Source organism: Haliotis rubra, unplaced genomic scaffold, assembly GCF_003918875.1.
Source record: "Haliotis rubra isolate DU_JTF1 unplaced genomic scaffold, ASM391887v1 Scf59, whole genome shotgun sequence".
NCBI classification, from domain to species: domain Eukaryota; kingdom Metazoa; phylum Mollusca; class Gastropoda; order Lepetellida; family Haliotidae; genus Haliotis; species Haliotis rubra.
The window spans coordinates 2,573,641-2,581,695 of NW_025767290.1; positions in this window are offsets into that span (position 1 = coordinate 2,573,641).

Below are 8,055 nucleotides of genomic sequence, written 5' to 3' on the forward strand. Positions count from 1 at the left end.
AGAGCATAAAGTCATCCTCAGCATTAAGTTACACGTTATTCTACAAATCACAATACTAAAGTGTATATGATAAGCATTTTACCTGAAACGTATATTTAACGTAAATTATGCATGCATGTGCTGATTTCCTGAGAAAAGTGAGCATTAAAAGAGGTGAGGTGAAATGGGGTATGAGAATATTTCACTCATATGACGACGTACATGCGTGTGTATGTGTGGCTGCTTGTACTAGCCCAGACTTAAGGTGCAGTTAAACATGAATACCCCACACAGACACGGTATACTGACTCCGAGCCGACCAGTCCATGTTGTACCCATCACAGGGGCTTGTAACGCTAAAAACTGCCATCAAGGTATATACTGTCACTGACGGGGTCTTAGTACTATGTAAAAGGATAGTCCTTGTGGTACCCATTAATGCCGAGCGAGAGGCAGGGACCAACAAGTACCATATTTTACCGTCTTTTGGTATGACGCGACCGGGGATCGAACTAGCGACCTTCCGCTCTCCGGGCGAACGCTCTCACCACTACACCACGGAGGAGATGCTTAAAAAGAAGTTTGGCTGCTATAGAACTGTTACGTGATCTTTTCTTCTTTGTGAAGTGAATGTTTATGGCGGAGCAGATTGTAAAATTAAAGGCCTGGTCAGACACACGTGGGGGCGGTGGGGTAGCCTAGTGGTTAAAGCGTTGGCTCGTCACGCAGAAGACCCGGGTTCGATTCCCCACATGGGTACAATGTGTGAAGCCCATTTCTGGTGTACCCCGCCGTGATATTGCTGGAATATTGCTAAAAGCGGCGTAAAACCATACTCACTCACTCAGACACACGCGTTGTTGGCGGGTTTGCAACGGACGATATTGTCATTATGAAAAAAAATAACTATCATTAAAAAAAACGGGAAAGGCGAAATCTGACTGAAAATAATTTATTTAATTGATGGATACGACGAAGGCATGGTGGTAGTCACGTGTTATGTAGACAAAAAGGCAGTTCTAAATGTCCTGTCACATGACACGATGTAGGGGTGTTCGTATTTATTTGACTACCTTGTGCCGTTATCACTTCTTTACATATACTCAGACACAGGCCCAATAAGTCTTCGGATTCTGTACTATAGATTTCTCCTCCGTTTTTCCTGCTAGACTTTGAATTTGTCTGCCGTTTGTTAACGACAAGTTTGGTTGTTGTACCGATTTGCTGTCCGATTCACCTGAACCACTACCAGGTCAGAGCTGGCATTTCAAGGATATGGCTCCCCAAACCACACTTCCGCCACCGAATCTGTCGATCTGTCGAACGCAGTGCGGAATAAAACGTTCATTTCGACGTCGGTAGACGTCCGTTTCGTCAGTAGAGAGGGCTGCATCACTGAACTAGTACTTCAACTAGACTCGCCCCCAGTTTCTGGGTGTCCATGTACGGTGCCGCTCCTCCACAGATGTTGTCGTCGATGCAGACCTCTCAATACAGGGCCTTCAGGGAGTAATTCCCACCTATTGCTGACAACCCTTGATGTTTTGGTCCGATACGCTCTACAAACCAGTAGCATTTCGATGACGTAGATGAAAATGTCCGAAGTAGCGATCTTGTTCAGGGGAGATGACTCTTAGATCAGCTTGGGTTATATACAGATATACCGACTATATATACGAGATATGGTACTCTGGTGTGCGTTGAAATGACACGCAACTGCAGACTGGAACTCTTCAGCTTCAAGACAGAGATGGAAACAGAGATACATTTATTCAATACTTCGGCCTCATGGCCTAGAATACAGTATTTCGATAGAACACGTGTCACATGGTATACAATACAGCAATGTTTCCATTTCCATTTACTTCACAGTAGAAATACATTTTTAAGAAAAATGTCGAGTGCTCGTAAAGTATCCTCGTTGTTTGTATTTAATATATTGCGCAAAAGGTTCACTGAATAGTGGCTAACATTGGATAGGCTTGGAAGTCGAGAAACGTATATCAAAATGTTGATCGACGTTTGACCTTTTTACACTCATCGCCTCTGCATATGATTGTCACAACGTGAACGTGCTTCCTGTACTGACTTTCCTTTCCATGACACTTTGATGCAGTCTTATAACAAACGTTTACAAACGCTGTCCACGAGAGGACTCATTCAGTCATGGAATAAATAGGTTTTCAAAATTGTCGTTTCAAGCACTTTAAAGGCAATGTCAAAAAGTGCTATTCTTTATTGTATGTCAGAGATAATACTTAGTATAATTACTTGTTTGAGAGGCAGTTTAGAATGCCTCTCAAACAACCTTCAACAACCCCTCAACACCAGCCTCTCCCCCGACTCATCAGCCCCACCTCCACCTGTATCAACTCCACCTACTTCACCTGGGGTGATGCTATATATACTGAGTCAAAAAAGAAACTTCACATTCTTTCTTCAGGGCACTATAAAAAGAACAAGAGACGGTAAGATGGTTAAATTGTTATTATTTCATTGCTGAGATCTGTGTGATGTACTCGATACACTGACAGTGCCATAATCAGTTCCATTAGGCTACACCGCCGTTCCAAAACATGGGTATACAGAATGTCAAGTCACAAGAATAAAAATGAGAAATTTCTCAGTTCAATATCGTGTATGGCCGCCCCGCGCATTCACCACTGCCAAACACCGTCTCCTCATCGACTGCCTGATACTTGTGAACACGTGGTTGGGGATTCTGCGCCATTGCTCTTGCAAGGCAGCGCCAAGTTCCTGCAAATTCTGAGGTTGGTTCCTAAGACCACGAAGCCTTCTCCCAAGTGCATCCCAAACGTGCTCTATTGGATTAAGGTCAGGGGACCTCGATGGCCAGTCCATGACGTTGATTCCAGCGTTTTGAATGAAATTTCGTGTCAACATCGCGGTATGCGGCCGAGCATTATCATGCTGGAACTGTAGACCTGGGCCATGAGCCGCCATGAAAGGAACGAGTTCAGGGGTGAGCACCTGGTCGCGGTAAGCAGCAGCTGTGAGGTTTCCACGGATGACCAGAAGTCGGGAACGGTTGTTCCCACAGAAAGCACCCCACACCATGCAACTTCCGCCCCCGAATCTGTCGACTTCCTGTCGACTTCACGACGTCGTCTCCAGACTCTGTGCCTGCCGTCCGCGAATCTGAGGGTAAACCTGGATTCATCGCTAACGATGAGTCGATTTCATTCTCTCTGGGTCCATCGGAGGTGACGTTGGGCCCACAGCAGACGATTGACGTTGATGAAACGGCGTCAATATTGGCCCACGATATGGACGTCGAGAATGGAGATTGGCAGCCCGCAACCGATTTCGAATGGTCTGTGAGGACAGTCGACCTCTAAACATCTCAGCCCTGGTTCGTGTAGCCGGCAGAAATCTGTCACGTAGGTGACGTAGGACGATTTGACGGTCTTCTGCTCGTGACGTCACACGTGGACGACCCGACCGTGGGCGATCAGAAGTGGTGCCAGTTTGTTGTAGACGACCTCGCAAGTCATACACAGTACGACGGCTGCATCCCATTGCTCTTGCGACGTCAATAACTGATCTTCCCGCTTGCAACATGCCAACGGCACGTTCACGTTGCACATTTGACAATCGTTGCATTTCAAGTACCGTTAGAACTGTGGTTTAAAAGTGTTTTTTCAATTCTTGAGGCCAATGCAAACACGTGCATATGAAGAAATCTTCGATGCAAAGATCACGTAATCGACTGCACGTGCAAAACCTGATTTGGCACTAACGTCATTAGCACGACGAATGGATGGGTTTGAGTGGGTTTTGCTAACGTTTTTCTAGAGTCGAAAGATAGGGGTCCCATTTCGGATACATAGATGTATCATCAGAGAAAAATTATTCATTATTTTTCAAATTACATTTTGTGAAGTTTTTTTTTTGACTCAGTAATATGAGCAAATCCAAGGACTTCCTATGGGCTCCCTGCTCGGCTTTGCAATTGTCTGCCGTTTGTTAACGACAATTTTGGTTGTTGTACCAATTTGCTGTCCGATTCACCTGAACCACTACCAGGTCAAATCTGGCATTTCAAGCATATTGCTCCCCAAACCACACTTCCGCCACCGAATCTGTCGATCTGTCGAACGCAGTGCGGAATAAAACGTTCATTTCGACGTCAAACTTGTCGTTTCAAGCATTTTAAAGGCAATGTCAAAAAGTGCAATTCTTGGTTGTATGTCAGAGAAGATACTTAGTATAATTACTTGTTTGAGAGGCAGTTTAGAATGCCACTCAAACAACCTTCAACAGCCCCTCAACACCAGCCTCTCCCCCGACTCATCAGCCTCACCTCCACCTGTATCAACTCCACCTACTTCCCCTGGGGTGATGCTATATATGAGCAAATCCAAGGACTTCCTATGGGCTCCCTATATCCCAATGCTAACAGAACATTACATGACTGGCCTGGAAGATAAGGCACTAGAAACTGTACCCTTTAAACCTACCTGCTGGTACCGCAAAGTGGATGACACCTTCGTCATCCTTCAACCTCAACAAGATCCAATTCAGCTCCCATCTCAACAACCAACACCCCGCATCAATTGTGGAGGTGTGTGGTCCTGTGCGTAGAGCTCAGGTCACAATCAGTTGAAGTTAAGCAACGTTGGTCGCGGACAGTCCTCGGATGGGTGACCGTGTTTGGCAGCTTGACTCCTGAAAGTTTCTAGGACTTCAGTCCTACCCAACAACATAGCACATGTGACGCATGTGGTCTCACCTTAGGCAAGTGAGTTTGTTCAAAATTGCCTCTGTCCACCCAGCAGTAAAATTGGATACCTGGTATGATACGATGGTAGTCTGAATTTGAACCTTGAGCGCCTGACAGGCGACCGGTTGTATTCTCCACATGGAGTGTTCTGTACTCGTTGACCAGGGGGTAATATGTCAACGCTTTGAGCATGCAATGTGCATGGATAAACGCGCAATATAAATGGACTATTATTATCAATTCACCATTGAAACAGAGCAGAACAACCATCTACCTTTCTTTGACGTTCTTTTATCCCGTAGACCCGTGAAGATCCGGGGTAGAATAGGTCTTCAGCAACCCATGTGCTTGCCATAAAAAAGGCGACTATCTTGTCGTAAGAGGCGACTAACGGGATCGGGTGGTCAGTTTCGCTGACTTGGTTGACACATGTCATCGGTTCCCAATTGCGCAGATCGATGCTCATGCTGTTGATCACTGGATTGTCTGGTCCAGACTCGATTATTTACAGACCGCCGCCATATAGCTGGAATATTGCTGAGTGCGGCGTAAAACTAAACTCACTCACTCACTCACTTTTATCCCGTAACTCCTCCAACCAACTCCAGACCACTGTGTACATCAACTCCAACCATCTTCCCAAAGTTAAGACCGGCGTCATCTCTTCATGAACCAGAAGAACAATAAACCGTCGGCTCAACAAATCTACAAGAAGAAATTGAACACCTGAAGAACGTCTTTGTGGAACGTAACGACCACCTGGCTCAAATAGTCAACTGAACCATTCATGCCACTCTGTCGCCTCCTACCAAAAGATCCAAACCAGATTCATTCCCCATCAAGATACCCATTCCGTACATTGATAACCCATCGCATCACGACTCCTCAAACAACAAGCAGGCATAGACACATTCTCAGCGTCCTCCAGCCTCAACAACCTCCTTCCATGTGGAAGAAAACCACTCACCGTCAACAACAACCCGAAATGTCTTATTTATAAAATAAACCGTGATTGTGGACCGAGCTACATAGGTGACCCATCAACACCCAAGTCAAAGAACATCGCACCTCCGCTGGAAGAAACCAAGTATGTTGACATTTTTACAATTATTAACAAACCCATCCAAAGATAGTATTGCAAAACTATGTACATACATTAAGTTATGCATGTAAGTACAATAATGTTTTGTCCAGCCTCCTTTTGTAAATGTAAAAAATGTATATTTCATTGGATAACCATATTGTATCCTGTATACAGTGTAAAATGATGACGAGGGGCGTATAGCCCAAGTCTTTACTGAATAAAGATTCGACTATAAAATTCCGACAGCAAATCAGCCATCTTTGGCCGCATCAAAGCAAACCCCAACCACCAAATATAGTGGTCTGACGTCACCATTCTTGCTAACAACCAAAAGGACTTCACAAAACGCAAGCTCACCGAAGCCATTCATATCAAACGACAAAATCCCACCATCAACCGTGACCAAGGATACTTCATTCCATCCGCTTATGATGCACTCCTCCACCAAGTCTAATCTATTGTCTAAACATCTCCTTTAATTTTAACAACTTCTCTATATATTTGTTCATCAGTGGCTTCCATGCCCTACCCTTTGTCTACTCACTGGTTTCATGAGCCAACTGCTTAGCCAATTATGTTGTTTTCTTTGTCAATTATGTTGTTTTCTTTGTCAATTATGTTGTTTTCTTTGTCAAAATCAGTTAAATATACATCTCCTCCTCTTCATGTATCACTCCTGCTTGACAACGGTATAAGAATCTGTATCTAAACGTTGCAGTCACCAAATAAAGAAGTTGTCCCGTAAGTGTGTTCTGGATTATTATATTTACTTAATACAGAAAAGCACTTTGGTTCTTGACAGTTTTCTTCGTCGAATTTTAGTGTTTTAATTTTTTTAAATTAATAAACATCATGTTCAGCGGTGATGCAACGCCTATAATGAGTCTACTGTAGGCGCGGGTACAGTGAGACTTATCGATCGACCTTCATTGAAGTGATTCTCGTATTCCTACTCCAATATGAAACCTTCCAAAGGGGCAAGAAAACCTAAGGTCACAATTATTACTCTTCTTTTCTATCTACATCACATGCCACCCCTGTAGATCCGGGTTAGAACTGACCTTCAGTAACCCATGCTTGTCGTAAGAGGCGACTAACGGGATCGGGTTGTCAGGCTCGCTGACTTGGTTGACACGTCATCGTATCCCAGTTGTGTAGATTGATGCCCATACAGTTGATCACTAGATTGTCTGGTCCAGGCTCGATTATTTACAGAATGCCGCCATATAGCTGGAATATTGTCGAGTAAACTCACTCACATTACATGCCAGTTCTCAAAAACTGATATTTAGAAAAAGTACGTTTAAATCTGCATTTCTTGAAAATGTTGATATATTTTCAATAACGCTGCATGTACGGAAATAGATAAATACCTCTTCCTTGACGAGGAGTGAAATGTTTTTTAAGTCGCCTTAAAAGTAATCCATGACGTGTCCATGGGGGAGGAAAGCCCTTAGTGATTCTGATAACACCAAGAGCCTGGGTCTGGTGCCGACACACATAGGAACCTTATTCGAGGCGAACCGGGATTCGAACCTATGATCATAGATTCTGACGTTCCCAGGGGATGTAACTCTGCAGTTAGCTGCGGTGCCTTGGACAACTGCGCCATTCGTGATGATGAAGCGACCCTATTTATGAAAACGAATTTGGAAAACGAACATGAAGTGTGGTATATGGCTTCAGGATGCAGTACTTTGTATACCCCCATGGTCAAATTAGTTAAATTTCATGGGATCTGATGACGTCAATTTTGTTTTAGTGAGTGAGCTTGGTTTACGCCGCTTTTAGCAATATTCAAGCGGACGTTTTAAACACAAGGTTACCACACCGCCCTCATCCGCTCATGAACCTCAAGGCTGGGGTGACACAAACTGCAAGCTGGAGTGAGTCAGTGAGTTTAGTTTTACGCCGATTTTAGCAATATTCCAGCAATCTCACGGCAGGGGACACCTGAAATGGGGTTCACACATTGTATCCATGTGGGGAATCGAACCCAGGCCTTCGACGTGACGAGCCACCAGGCTACCCCACCGCCACATTCAAATTATAATTCTCTTAAATGCTAGACAAGGTCTTGATCTGTTTGAATGACATTTCAGAAGTTGATGAATAATAAGTAAGGTATGATACTTTATTGATAACACTTCTTATATTATGATGCCACGTTTCGGTATAGATTCTTGTACCGTTGTCAAGCAAGTTAAGGTCTTGATGATGTTCCAGCGTACAAAATACAAAAACTCAA